The 14,121-nt window shown below is 31.8% G+C and overlaps 1 long non-coding RNA gene across 1 annotated transcript; it reads left to right on the top strand.

The window, feature by feature from the left end:
- The first annotated feature begins 12,584 nt into the window (after positions 1–12,584).
- Positions 12,585–14,072, top strand: LOC118197248 (uncharacterized). The gene is made up of 2 exons (XR_015042842.1): positions 12,585–12,741; positions 13,893–14,072. It is a non-coding gene; the product is annotated as an uncharacterized LOC118197248 (long non-coding RNA).
- The last annotated feature ends 49 nt before the right edge of the window (positions 14,073–14,121 follow it).

Here is a 14,121-nt window from a genome sequence, read left to right as displayed (position 1 = left end):
TGCAATTTGAATTTTATTTGGAATGAACCTAAATTTTAAAATTTGAAAGGAAGAATCAAATAAGTTTAATAAAAAAAGAGAGATTAATAAAAGTATACCAAACTCAACATTGAGGAGCTAAAATTTTGAGAGATAATCTTTTAAAAACTACTCGTGCCATTTTTACAAAACTTGGTAGTTTGGTTTAATTTAATTCGTAGAATCGAAAAATGGAAAAAAAATGGATTGTTATTTCAGAAAAAAATCCGATTTTTGTGTCAAAATACCTATATTAGAACAATGCTATATATAAATTTAATACATATCCTCAGTCGCGCTTTCGAGACATGAAAACCACAAGTTGAATTTCGTGAATTGACCCAGTAGAACGGGAGATATAGAACTGTACTCCCCCTTTTTTTGCGCAGTGTACATAAGGTCTCGTTCCAGTCTTGATTTAAGATGAATCAATATTCAATATTTTGAGAGATTATTTCATGGGAAAAGCGACATTTTTATCAAATATATTGTCAGAAGCAGCAGACTGCACGCCTGCATGTTTGACTGCTATCGTGGTTTTATAAGACATTTAAAACAAAATGCACTCGTGGTATTTGCAATTCACTGCGTCATTTAGTGACAATATTTAGTTGCTAAAACTGGCAGTTTTAGAAACTTAATGACAAAATATTAAACGTAAATCTTAAAAATCTGTGTAGCAGTTTGAATCAATTTATTCTAAGCCCCGTAAAAAAAAATTCGGAGCAACACATTGAATTGAAAGTAGTTGTACGAAGAAAATGCCGAGAACTTTCATCGATTACATCTTGACAGTGAAGTATGCTGGATATCAAAAGCCTTATGTCTGGCAAAGTTTTTAATACCCATTTTCCCAAAGATCCCGTTTAACAAAATTTAATCAAGCGAAAACAGACACTATTTAAATACCCTTCACATAGACTTTAAAACCATATGTTTGAGGATGTTTTGACTATAGAAATACCACAACAGATTATTAATCTTTACGGTGGCATTGAACAAACCGGATGTCATGTTGTAAGAAGAACTGACTGGAGAAAGCACTAATAAAGAATTTAAGTTTCAGTTTAAAAAGGGGTATCATCAATTATAAACAGCTTCACAGAGGCATGCCTCTTACTTATCCTGCATTATGGGCTCTGATAAAAATCTTTTTGATAGCTTTTCCTTCTTCAGACTTCGTGAAAAAAAGGGTTTCAGAGAGGCTGCCGATCTTCTTACAAACATTAAAGAAACAGATCGGAAATTACTGGCTGAGAAGATTTAAGGTTATGCCTCATAATCTGAAGCCAAATATTAAAAATTTGCTATTAAAGCATCAAGTTCAACTCTCGCGTTAAAAGCATTGATTGTTTGTGTACTTATTTTATGTAAGAATGTTATTAGGTTTGCAATTTGTGCCATTTTGATTAACATGCCATGAATAAATCTTCATAGGCTTTTTTTATTATAAAATTTCTCACTCTCCAAAAGCAAGTAGCTCTGTACCAGATGTCAAAAACACTCTTGAAGTTGATGTATTACTAATAATTCAGTATTAGGGTACCATTCCAAAATCACTCAGCCCGTGTCGAATTTCACCTGCTAATTGTCACTGCAGAAAAATTTTCCCCGAGATAAATTTCGCGCTTGTCACGTGACATCATCATAGATTTAGCTTTGAGCGGAGTGTTTTAGAACGCTTTATGTGAAACTTTACCGTAGGTTTCTCTGTTTTGGAATGCTCAAGTGTAAATATTACACTGCCTAGCTGGTTTTGGAACGGCCCCCAGGAAGACATCTACGCAAAACAGAAAGAGTAGATAGTCTACGGAACAAAAGTTTGGGAGCCTCTGATTTAGATGAACGAATTCTTAAAGGATAGCATGTTTAAACTGAACTGAACGAGATCTCATTCCTACAAAAGCAAACCTTATAGCCTCATATGGTAAATATACACATTAGATTGCTTTGGAAACAGATCTGGGAAAGGGACTGTTTTCATTATTTCCATTCGAAAGCAAATTTTGCAGCAGAAAATGGTTTTAATATACTGAACATTTTAAAATTTCTTTTTAAACAGAAATACCAGAGATAAATGTACTAAAATACATAAACGTTTATGATTTGAAAGAATTTGCATTTTCTCTATTTTGATTGATCGCCCAAACAAAATGCCCGATCAGATATTCTGAACAACCACGCCTAAGGGAAACTGCAAGGTCTTCTTCGCACACTTAACGGAGGTGGTCAAGTAGGTTTGCTCTTCAGAAGAACTCATCAAATGTACCACACCCTTGCAAGTAGCTTGCGAAACCATCTAGTTTGTTCTTTCTTTTTTATTTATTATTTTTTTTTCTATTTCAGTTTCAGAAATCATTTTTCTAATCAGCAACAATCAGGTTGATTAGAAACATGATTTCTGAAAGTGCAACACAAGTAAATTTTATTATTTCAGATAATTGTTTTGCAAATATAACTTACATAACAACTGTCTGAAAAAAAGAGTTAAGATGATATATATTTGATAATATCTACAATAGTAGTTATTTATTTTTTTATTAGCAGTGTTTCAACTGTCATTGTAACTCTTTTTCAGAAGCTATTATGTAAATTAGGTTTGAAAAAAAATCAGTCATTTGTACACGGGAAATCAATTTTAATTTAACTTTTATGGTGTTATTATAGAGAAGATATCAAAACATTCAGTGTAAAAATCCTTATTCGCATTATATATCTCAATTGACAATAATGTTTCGGTGTTTATAAGAAATTGTTCAAATTATTTTTAAGGATGGAATGCTTTAGGAAATTAATTGATTATTTTTAACCGAAATGGAAGTTAATCTTGGGTACTTTTTGTTATTTTTCACCAAATACCAAACTGTTTAAATCAGAATAAATTACTTTCAAATAATTGTACAGATATTTATAAACCTGCATCGTCCTGCCTAATAAACAATCTAGGAACTCTTAACATTTCTGTCGGAAAACATAAATTCCCAAAATGAAATTCCGATCTTTTTAAACTTGCAGATAAATATCTTAGTTGCAAAATATGTATACTCAGGACTGTAGAAACAGCTGGAAGTTTTTAGATTGACGCAGAATAAACGAACATGATGTGAAAAAATTTTTAGGAGTACCACTAATATTCAAAATTGGAGATTTTGTGTTCTAACTAACACTCAGACGTTTCTGCTATGGTTGTTAGCAATAATGTCCTCGAAAATAGTTTCCCTTATATTACACTTATTGCTGAAATCTCGCCTTGAAGCTTTCCGTGTTTAGAGATTGAAATCACTACCCTGAATACGATGCAACGTATTAATGGTAAAACGTTTTCACTTCCTAGTTTATGCAATATTTGATATCATGGAGTGTTACTCGTTTGCTTACAAACAAAGTCAGTAACAGTCAAGTTAGAAGGAAAATAAAATGGAAAACATGTAAGCTAAATCACATGACTTGAAATCAAACTACCGACAGCTGTCATGCTTAGACGTGCTGTGTGAGCTGAAGCCCGTATTGTTGGAACCAGAGGATTATTCGGTTAGAAATAGACGTTAGTATCCAAATAAGGAAATTATTAAGCATAGGTACGTGGTATTTAGAGGTTACTGAATTGTTATTGAACTAAAACGGGCTCAGTAATAAAAAATGGGGAAATCACATACCATACATCATTTGGTAAAGTCTGAAGGCCCCGATGAACTCAAGGGGATTAATAATGATTAGGTCTTGTCAGTTCTGTTTATTAATTGTACCTTTCAAATGAAAATATTCATTCAGAAACAAAATATAGAACAACATATTCTGGCTTTTTGTCAACTAATCGAACAGCGTGTGAGGATTTTTATACGCCTTGTTCTCTATGCCTGTATATTATTGCCTGTTCTTGAACATAAGTTGTTACAATAAATTCCTCATACTTTTTCATTTTAAAAATCATCTTCAGAACCTTGTATTATAGCGGAATGTGGGTAAAGTATAAATGACGTACTTCGTAGGCATATGACATACGCCGTAAGTATTATGAAATAAACAAAAAGTTGTACTCAAATAAAAAAAAGACAAAGTAAGCTCAAAATGCGGTCTAAGAAGTAAATTAATGATTATTAAATGAACGGAAGAAAGAAATAACTTTAAGCTCTGCCAGTAATACCATAGTTGCATTGCAAAGAGCTTGTTTATGCAAACTGACAGCGCGGATATATTTCTGTCAAAATCAATCAGAAGTATTTTCTTCATTTAGAAGTAGATGCGAAGTTAATACATTACACAAACGTATGTATTATAATACGGTTACATATCTGTAGTATAGCTCACCCATCTAACTACGATATTTAAAATAACGAGAAATCTTGTTTGGTGAGTTACTCCTTCCTGACTGTTAAGATGATTAAAAATATTAGAAGTAACTGGTTTTTGAACTGTGTCATCCTATTTTTAAGCCGCTTTGTTTACCTGTTTACCTTAAGTTTGCGCTAAGAGAAATGCATCTAAGCTGAATTTTGATTGCATGTAGAAATGTTAACAATGCTTATTACGTTAGACTCCTGGATATTAAACGCAGTGCGATTAAAGCTAAAAAACTACCCAGGTTTTCCTAAGTAGAAAATAATGCTTTATTAGTTTTTCGGATTTTATACATTATGATTAACTTTCATGACAAAGGCCTTTCCTAATTTTATTGCTATTGCTGTGTTGTGATTTATGTCATTTGTCAGACAGTAACATCAGACGAAGTCTACGAATTTTACTGTGATGAGAATCACTCGACTGTATCTGTCATGGGCACGATCCTTGAGCATCTTGTAGATGAAAGTACGACTTAACTCATTTTGAAGAATCCCTCGAAGAGAATGATCCAAGGGTCTCCCATTCCTCTTTACCTAACACCAAATCTCTCGAAATAATTTTTGTCTGGTCGTGTATTTTAAGTGCCCACATATTGCAAAGAGAGTATACGCTTACAAACATTCAAGCCTTCTGTGGGATTAAAACTCGGGCGTACCTATATAAAAACAAGCATCTTTGGTTATATCGATTAGGCCGATGTTGCAGTTTCTGTTTCGGATAAAATAATCCAGAAAGTTTCCTAGTTTAGGACATGTTCAAATACCATTAAACGGGTATTACTAGGAAATTGTTGAAAGAGTGTAATACAGACATGGCAGTTATTCCACGCGGATTAACGCCACTTTAAACTAATGGCGTTAATCCGTTAGATGTGTGAATCAAAACCATTCAAAGAAAATTTAAAACGCAGTGGAATACGCGGATGTTAGAAGGGTGAAAAAATATTTACAAAAGGAGTCCAAATGCATCAGGTCAGTCACGTCAAGTCAGGTCAAGATAGTGTGTGAGTGGATAATAAAAGCACGGAATGAATTTAAACCCGACATAATTCAAAAGTCATTTAAAAATGTGGTATATATGAGAATCTAGATACAATTATTATTATTTATGGATTATTTATTTATGGATGAAAGTAACAATGATGGTGAAGATGAAACAGAATTCTATGATGTGCCTGAAGATATAACGGAATAATTATCTTAATTGTCAGCATGAGTTTTATCCTACGGGCTATGGGAATATCAGCGAGTTCTGTTTAAAAAAAATTCTTCCATAAAAGTATTCCTTTCTTAAGCGAGAAATTCTTTGTCTGCTTTGTCATAATACAAAGGCTGTTCACACATTTTTTAGACAATGTATATTGTATTCAGAAAACTAAATTACATAAAATTCTTGTGTTTTAAAAGTTCTATTTGACATCCCTTATTCTATCTTTCGACACCGCAATTTCCAGGATAATAATGCCTTTTGAAGTGGCAGAAGAGGTATTCTATCCCATTCCTCCCGAACAGCTTTCCAGAGTCCTGTTAGGGTTTTGGGACAACGTTTGGATACTGCAGTTTTTTAAAAGTCCGAAAGCACAAAAATCCATAGGTGACACATCGGGAGATTTAGTAGGGATATCAGTGAAGGGTTATGGCCTTGATACCAGTTTTTTGTTCCATTTCTTTTAGGAAATTTACTGGGGATTTTGATGTGTGACTGCTAGCTTTGTCCTGATGGAGTCTCACAGATTGATGGCACTGTGGGTAAAGCGATGGTATTTCATTCAAAAAAATTGGTGATAAAATATGTTCCTGATAGTATTTGGAGTTAATCTTGACATTTTTGTTTGCACTCTCTTTATTTTTAACTTGTCATTATAAGAAAAACCAGCAACAGTCATGAATCCATTAGAAAAACTTTCTTTCGATTCTTTGAACCATGTACTTAAATTTTATTTCTCCACTTTTATGATAATAAATGGCTCCTTTTATGTTACAATCATTTAAATACACCCATGCTTCATCTATTGTGACAATTGTTTTCCATTTTTCTTTGGATAAGTGTTTCTAATATAGAATTCTGCAGCGTGTCTTGCGTTGAGCGATATGCTTTGGAAGAAGACGATGCACATTGCGTTTTTCCGCTTTCTTAAGATTTAAATCAACGTTTATCACTTTGTTTACAGTGGACACCGTAAATTGTAATGATTTTGCAACTGTCCTTTGACTAGGGGGATTTTCTTTTAACATTAAACAACGTACCTTTGCAATAGTCGAAGATGTCCGTTTTTTCCTTGGATAATTGTTTGGAATTTTCGTCCCACTGGAGGCTCCAATTTGACGTTTGTTTCCTTTCTTATTGATGATATTGTAAGGATCTTAAGTTTTACTAACGTTTGTTTTATTTTAAATCTTTACTATCACTTCTTATTTTTTACTTCCGGCCAGAATTAAAAGCTTTAACTTATTTATGGAAATTTGTCTGGCGAACGCCAAGTACTTAAGTTGTGGCTTTTTCCCAAGCGAGAGAGAGGAAGGAGTTAGTAGAAGCAGGCCGCTTGCCTTAGCAGTTTTACTCGGTTGCTGGTTGCCTTCCAGGCCAGAGGTTTAATCCTCTTAATAATTTTAAACGTATTGTAGTGTTAACAGTTTTCTGTACTACATACGGCTTCCTGTTAATATACGGCCAATCTTCCACGTAAGCCCTTGTTTATTATTCCAAAGTTAAGTTAGAGTTTAGTTAATATTTTTATATTCTTACGTTCAGACCACAAGTGGTTGGTCTCTGTATTCCGAAGTCCGGAAATTATTGTAAAGAGTGAAAAATAAAGGGTTTCGTATACTCTTCCTGTGTATCTTGTCTACTTCCCACATTTATTGAACATAGCTTTAGTAAGCTCCCTGTTCCGAGTCAGGTCTTTACATGTTCCCAAAGCAAGTAAGGCGGAACGTTGAACCTGATAATATTACCTATCGACGCTTTAGATATCACAAAACCATGACTCTCACATCGTTTTTGGATAACGGAGTATGCATATTTATCTTCGGAAAGAGAGTAAAAGCAGACTTTGAACCACTGCTTTGTTAAATTTGCCATTTTGAATAAAAACAAAACTTTCAAGCCACAGACAATAATTTTCACTTTTAAAAACATAGTACAATTGCAATTACTTCTTTTGCAGCAAACGAATTTTTATTACCGTTTACCAAAATCGTCTAAAAAATGTGCGAACAGCCTCTGTAGATCAACCAGCTATTCAGTTACATAAGATTTAAAGAAACTTTGTTAAAGTATTATTTTTTCAATAAATATTTTTATACTTTTCATGAATAATCTTATTCTCTGGTGTCATGACCTTTTGTGTATGTAAAAGATGGCAAATAAACGATTAAGCATAGAAATAAAAACTAAAGTAAATTTTATGATATATTGATTGGAAATGGCTAATTAAATTGCAGATATTTTCAAGCTAATATTACGTTTACTCTCTTTGAAATAGCATATTAAGTATCCATTGCTGTCTTTTCGCAGTTCTGATGTGATTTAGTATTTACTTACATTTTCTCTGAAAAGCAAGAAAACAAACTAATATATTCCGACAATTACTTTTCAACAAGCTGCATCTCAGTTGCTGATTACTAGAGGTTTATGAAGTATTTACTGATTTATTAAGAGCATATGAAGTGTAATACAGGCAGATCATCATCTATATTGTTTCGAGCTATGGAATCGTTGTTAAATAATGAGTGCATCTGGACTCATTATTTAATAGACTTTTTGTTTCTTCTTGGTTATTTTGATTAATTATTTATAGACGTTTTATTTCTTCTTGCTTATTTTGATTAATTATTTATTTAAAGACATTTTATTTCTCCTTGGTTTTCTAAACAGAAAGTAATGAGCAATTTATTATGAATAATACTTTTTTCACAATAACTAGCAAGTGCAGAACAATAATAACTGGAAATAACTCAAAGAGAAAGCGGATATGAAGCAGTTTCTTCTTAGCACACATAATAAATCGTAAATTTCCTCAAATCACTCTCAGTGTAAGCCCTTACGCGTAATTCAGGTAACCGCTAAATCTGACAGCTGATTCACAGTATAACTCCTTAGCTTTTAGACCCATATTTATATCATGTATCCTGAGTTCTGGAAACTTCTGGAAAAATCGATTGTAGGCTTCCAAAAATGTGTTTTTACGAATCTTCCAGAAAATCGTCAAATGTTGTCAACTTTGCGACATAAATTGTGGCTAAGGCTCTTTAGGAACAAAAGTGCCTATATCTCACATTCTAACTGAGCTATTTTTACAATCCAAAGCCATTGAAATTAGAATTAAAAGAGCTACAATTTTATTCAATAAACAAGTTATGTGGCTTCAAAGTAATTAGATTATACACAAACATTCAAAAACAGTAAATAAATAAGATAAATAAACTAAGCAATATGAAATACTACAAAAATACAGTAAAAAAGAATTAAAATATTTGTAACGCTATTAGCATCATAAAACCATTTCGTCTAGTTTTTTCCCTTCCTCTTTTTTGTCTTATTGCCCACAAGTCATTCATTGTAAATATCCGAAAGCAATACTTTATCATTGATCAAAATATCACAAAGAATATTTTGGACGCCTTTCATATCAAGCATTTGGCAGAACATATTAATTTGTTCATAACTATTAGTCAATTAGGTTTCTAAGATTTCTTTTTTATGTCCCTTTAGATACATGGATATGCACGGCAATAATAATATTTTACAATTTCTTGTCTTTGGCTTAAATGAGAATCACCAAATCTTATTCAATGAAAACATAAATTATTTTTACGTGAACTGAAATTTTGTTCAGGGCTTACAGTTGCTAGTCAGTCCTTTATATTTAAATTCTCAATCCTTTAAAAAAAATTTTTCATTTGCATAGTCTGGTGAAGCAGGCGAAAAGGTAAGAGTATAAGAGAGATTTTAACATTCGCAAAACGTATTGATTAAAATAAATCTTGCAGTCGCTCTCCCCTCCAAATGATTCAAAACACATTCAGAAGTAAGGTCTTCAGTTAAGCTGCTTTTGATTGATATTCCCCTTAATTTACATCCTTAATGTGCTTCCTTAATGGCCATCTTGGCATACTTAATGCCATATGAGAATTTATTTTGTCTTCCGTTGATATTTTCTCCTCTTGTGTTGCCCCTGTTGTTGGGCTGGTAGTCGAACAAATCATCAAGACAAGGCAATTTGTCCGTAATGACATGAGATTTTATTGGTCTGTAACCTGTAACAATAGGGTGTTCATTCATTTCTTAATTTTGAAATATACAAACGGAATAAATCTACTGTTTCCTGCACGATTATCTTTGATAGTAAATTGCCCCTTTAATTCTTATATTATATCACTTTGAATTTTATTGGTAAGAAGCAGGGTATGGCAACCATGGCGATGGTTGGATATGGCTATATATCGCCGATTTAGCTAGATAGCCATTTACATCAATGTCAAATAAACTTGCCCCATGCAATCTTTTTTTTCCACAGCAGACCTTCGCTAAGGGCATTTAATGTTACATTATACAAGAGGTACAACAAGTTTACGTATAATTTCACTGCATTTGTTTATACATATAGAAAATTTGTAACATTATTTTTATCTTTAAAACATTTTTAGCTTCAGTAGTCTTAATTTAAGTTACGTTTTCTCGTACCAGAATCTTCTTCTCTTCCATGATCCTTTGAATAACGTCCCTGTTTCGCAATATTATAACAAGTATTTTCTCCAGCTAATTCCTTCTCTTCAGCGATTTTGCCTGCTTTTTCAGAATTTGCTTTTTCTAGCTCAATATTAACTTCTGATGATGATTTTGGTTAAAATGCTTATTATATTTTGGTGTTGATGTGTTTTGGTTAAGACGCTTATTAGATTTTGGCGCTGATATATCTCGGTTAAAACGCTTATTAGAGATATTCATTTCTAATAGATTGTTTAGCTTTTATATAATCTAGGCAAAGAATTTGATTCCAAATACAACATTTCTGAATCGCCTAATTGTTCTGTAATGTTTCGCGGCCTCAACCTGCACGCAACAATAGTGGTGACTGGTATGAACTGGAAAGTACACAAAGTCTTGAGAAGGGTTTAAATCCCTTTTTATTCAACTTTAGAAATTACAGATGCGTGCTCTTGACGCTCACAAACTACGCCGACCCGGCGGTAAAATAAAAATAAGAAACTAAAAATGAATAATAGCAAGTGACTACCTACGAGGCTCTCTAAACGTAACTAACCTAACCGCGTTCTAAGATACCGCTGATAATTCAGCAAACTTCTAAATATTACGTTGAAAGATTTAACTATCTGCCGAGGCAAGCACACAGGCCGAAAGGCGCGGTTCTTCAATTTCTACCTAGCCACCTCCACGCTCGTGAAGCAAGAAAAGCACACTTTCGAACTCGTTTCCCTTCTATTTAACTCAGAATACTTCCGCTGACTATTTTGAATACTTTGCGCGTTCTACTAAAATTTACATACTCTGGCATTGGCAATTCCAGGGGAGAGTAAGGCTTGACATTAAAGATAGTTTAAACTTAAAATAAATGTTAGTTAAAATAAATATAAACCCTACAGTTCAATAAGTTTATTTGCATTTATAAATTTAAACTTAATATTTGGAAAATGATCTTTTTTCCATTAAAACAAGTCCTCGTAATCTGACCTGTAACGATGAAAATCTGTAATTTTACTCTAAATCGATCCACAATTGAAAATACTACAGTTTCACTGTTTGACGTTTAAATAATTGAAGTATGGCATTTCCAGTTTTAAAAATCAATCTTCAAAGTAATTATATACAGTTAAAATGCAAAATTTAATATAGTTTTTTATGAATTATTGTTTGCCTTAATATTTTATATACCAAATTTTAATGTTATAAAGCAGTGGTTTAAAAATATTAAGACGTAACGTTTTGAATTGTTATGAGTGACTTATAGCGTCTTCGCAAAATATTTCAATACATTTTTTAGAAATGAGATTATGTAGTCTTAATCAGACCTTTAATATATTTAATATAATGATATTTAAGACTACCAAACACCATATAGAGCACTAACTTTGGAAAGAATCTGTTAATTTATAAATAGATTTTGTTTGGAAATTACTTTAATTAGATAATATCAACAAGCAGCCTTCATGGATTTGGCTCTTACAAAGCTTCATTTGAGTTTATTTTTGTAGAAAGAAATCTTATTATATTTTCTTGCGATAATACACCGAAGAGAAAATTGTACAATATTAAACTAAATGGCTTTTGTCTAACTCTAAAACACGAATGTCCTATGTGCGATTCCATTTCTGATAAAAAAACAAGTATCATGAAAAAAATCATATTGGAGCGGAAAATAAAGTGCCTATGTCTAATTTCGAACATTTCAGAAGATGTGCAATGAAAAAAAAAAAAAGGTTTACTTTCCTCACTAATTGTTGACAGGCGGTAACTGCTGAATAGTGGTAATTTAACCCGGTTTTACATACCGAAGAATGGGCTGGCTGCGTGGATATTTTCGTGGTTTACTTCATGTATTTTGTGATTCTGCGAGATAGTTTCTCTTAAAACATCATTCACGAAAGAATCCTTTCAATTAAGTAGATAGCCCTAGCGTGTAAGGAAATATGTTATTGCAATTTGAAAACATTTTTTAGTCTTCTATAAGTCTAGCAAAAATTGAAGATAAAATAAAATTCTGGTTTGTATTTTAGGACAAGTTCGTTTTCAGTCACTTTTTCGCTTAAAAAAATAGTAGGAAAAGATTTGAAATTTATGAATTTATTCGACCTTTACTGAAAAATTCGATATTTGCTATATCTCTAAACATTTGCGAATCTAATCATGGAAATTCATGCCGTGATCAAAATACTGCTTTACGTATAGCATTTGTGACAGGTTGCAGTACAGAATCGCATTACAAAAATTGAACCTCGATAATTCGCATGGGAAGCTAGTATTATATACTTCGGTGTAGCTTAATTAAATATTAAACAAATGAGGCACAAATGGAAAAGGATGATGGTATTCAGCACAAGCCGCTTAAAAATTATTAATTTTTTATTGACGAGTATAACATATTTACTCATTATGTTTGGCAAAGTAACTTTTGTGTTTATTTACATAAGAACAAAAAAGAAGAAAAGTTGTTATTTCTACCACACCTTTTCCTGTTCTTTCTAAGGACAATTTAACAATTTAAGGCGATTTAGCCTTGACGATGAACTACTTTCTTATCATCGTCAAATTTTTTTCACTTGAGGTTTAGAGTATAAAAGCGGGCGGTCCATTGCCGAAAGTTATATCTTCTTTATCTCCTGCAGTGAGTAAGAAAATCTCAACTTCACCATGCATTACTTGGTAAGCATAAAGTTTTCCTTATATTTTGAAAATTAATAGAAATTGCGAATCTTAATATAAACCTTTTATAGAATAAAGAAAATTTATAAATTAATCATTGCAATGAAATAGATTACAGAATGCTAACCTAATAGACTTAACGATTTAGAATTTTTGTTGAAGCAGTTAGCTTCATTTATCTAAAATATATGTTTTTTGAAAATATTTAACTTTTGTTTTAAATATGACTTAAAGAATCTCATTTGCAGATTTTAAAGAATACGTAAAACTGCCTACAATGGTCAAATGATAAAAATAATTCTTTGTTCTTTAAGAGAATTAAAATTTAATTAAAAATTAATTTTAACTTTGAAAGGCCTGACTTTTCTTCTGCATTTCATTTTGCATTGAAAGGCCTGACTTTTCTTCTGCATTTCATTTTTGAATATAAAATACTTAAAGAGAAAAAATTCCAAATATTAAGTAATACAAATTATATATATCGTACAAAAAATTAAGAAATGTTTAAAATATTGAAAGTTGAAAAGGATTACTGCAAACTATACATTACTACAAAACTTGTAGTATCATTATTATCAGATTATTATCAGATTATCAGATTTTATTTAGAATAAGTTATTATCAGATTTATAATAACTTATTCTTTATAAGAATAAGTTTTCAGATTATTATCAGATTTATTATCAGATTATCAGATTTTATTTATTATTATCAGATTTTATTTAGAATAAGTTAATATACATGATAAATAGAGATAGAAATAGTGTAAATGGCATATTATATGGTGTCTTCTTTAAAAACGTTTTCCATTTATTATTCTAATGCATTGAAATAAAATTTCTTGCATGACGTCATTATTAACAAATTACGGATGGAATTACTTTTAATTAATTCGCTTTGTCACACTGCAAACCAATGCAGTTCATTATACAGATGATCATAAAATTCGTCTTAAATTTTTATTGTGTGAACATATTCTAATTATTAAGTCGAACAGAAACACTAAATAATAATAAATAAAAAAAATGCGAAGTGTTAAGATTTTTTTTGGCATTTTGTTAAATGAAATCAAATAAAAATAATTCCTGTGAATTCTGTATTTCACTTAAAAAGTTTCTAATGAGCCGACAATTTTCCCTTTTAATTTCCAGTTCGCTATCCTTGTCTTGGTGGCCCTGATGGCAGTGGCCTTCGCTCAGTGGCCATACTATGGACCTACTACAACACTCATGCCCTGGCTTACCCCCTATGCCTATAACTACGGCGTCTACAACCCAGCTCTCACCTACTTGTGGAAGAAATGAACGTAAGTTTTTAATCTTTTTTAAAAAACGTATTCCTCTTTTGCATCGTAGTTGAAAATTGTCAGTGCATTCAGTT

Source organism: Stegodyphus dumicola, chromosome 8 (assembly GCF_044657685.1).
Source record: "Stegodyphus dumicola isolate Sdum_Otavi_A_Nest chromosome 8, ASM4465768v1".
NCBI classification, from domain to species: Eukaryota; Metazoa; Arthropoda; class Arachnida; order Araneae; family Eresidae; genus Stegodyphus; species Stegodyphus dumicola.
This window is presented reverse-complemented; position numbering and strand designations above follow the sequence as displayed.